The 1,491-nt window shown below is 55.6% G+C and overlaps 1 pseudogene; it reads right to left on the bottom strand.

Moving 5' to 3' along the window:
• Positions 1 to 1,371: 1,371 nt before the first annotated feature.
• Positions 1,372 to 1,491, bottom strand: LOC129640804 (uncharacterized; annotated as a pseudogene).

Below are 1,491 nucleotides of genomic sequence, written 5' to 3'. Positions count from 1 at the left end.
CTTGAAAGCAAGAACCCATACTGATGGATATGTCTTAATGCCTTAGATTGTGCCTTGAATATAGCGTACACATGAACCCAGGAAAGGAAAGAATGGAATCGCCAAGTATACAAAGAGATCAAAAGTGCCGAGCCAAGTGACACCTTGAGGCGTCCAAGAACTTTTCTGTCTTTCACACACTAAGTAAATCCTGAGCACCTACGATGAGCTGGGAGGCATGTAATAAGTTTCTGGATCTAGAAGGCGGAGAGAAGCAGACACAGAGTTCCTGCTTTCACTGAGACGAATCTAATGATACATCACAGGCAGATCCTTTGAGAACTTGTCGAGGGGCCTCTACCCTCACCAAAACCTGGGTGTCAGGGAAGGCTTTTCAGAGTAACCATTGCGTTGAGGTCCATAGGTTGAACCTACGTAAACCAGGGTTGAGATGCAGGAAGAATTTCAGGCAGGGAAAACAGCATCCTGGAAGTCTACGTGACCAGGGAACCTTAGGACGTTCAAGAAATGAAAATGCCCTATGGGATGGAAGCCAAAGAGTGCAGAGGGCATTCCAGGGAAAAGACATCCGAGAAGAACGTGAGGAGCAGGCATGAAGGGAATTGGTCGTATCTTCAATATGATGGGAAAATACAAGAGCCGTTGGAGCAGGATGGTGACAGAATTGCATCTGCATTTCCAAACGGTCATCTTGCTCCACGTCACTAATGATTGGAGAGACTCAACTCCAAACGCCAAGGAGGGACCACTTCGCCCGAGTCCGATTGGGCCTCATTGCAATGTCTGTCCATAGCAGATGCTGGAGAAGCTGTGGAGCAAAGGGAACTCTCCTCCACGCTGAGTAGGAATGGGAGTTGGTACAGCCGGGATGGAAAAGAGTATGGAGGTTCGCGAAGGAACTAAAAGTAGAAGTAGCCTATGGTTCAGCAGTCCCACTCCCAGGCATAGATCCACCCCCAGTACAAGCCAACAAGCCAGATGCCCCGTTTGGGCACATCGATCTGTGCGCGCGCTCGCATGCGCATGCGCGATCGCCTGCGAGGCTGGGGGTGGGGCGGGGGCTGGGGCTCTGGCTGGAGTCGGTGCAAGCCCCGGGATTGCCTGAGGCAAGCCAAAGGAGCCCCAGAGGGAGACGGGACGGCCGGGCCGGTCGTCTGGTTTCCTGAAAGCCGAATGCGAATGCGGAGGGGCTCGCGGGCCGCGGGGAGGCAACCCAGGTCTGCAGCGGGAGTCGGGGCCCCGGCCACCCACTCACTCCCCCCGCCCCGGGAGGGGCTGGGGCTGCGGGGGTGGCGGGGGGGCGAGGGGGGTGTGGGTCCAAGAATTGGGACGCGGGGCGGGGGCTAAAGGACCTCTTCTGGTAGGCAAAAAAGCCTCCAGCACCCGGAATTCCCAGGTGGTCTCCCATCCAAGATACTAAACAGGCCCGACCCTGCTTAGCTTCCGAGATCAGACGAGATCGGGCGCCTTCAGGCCGGTAGGGCCGGAGAC

The sequence above is a fragment of the Bubalus kerabau genome, unplaced genomic scaffold (assembly GCF_029407905.1).
Source record: "Bubalus kerabau isolate K-KA32 ecotype Philippines breed swamp buffalo unplaced genomic scaffold, PCC_UOA_SB_1v2 scaffold_40, whole genome shotgun sequence".
NCBI lineage: Eukaryota > Metazoa > Chordata > Mammalia > Artiodactyla > Bovidae > Bubalus > Bubalus kerabau.
The sequence above is the reverse complement of the archived record's forward strand: the minus strand, read 5'-3'. Positions and strand labels throughout refer to the sequence as shown.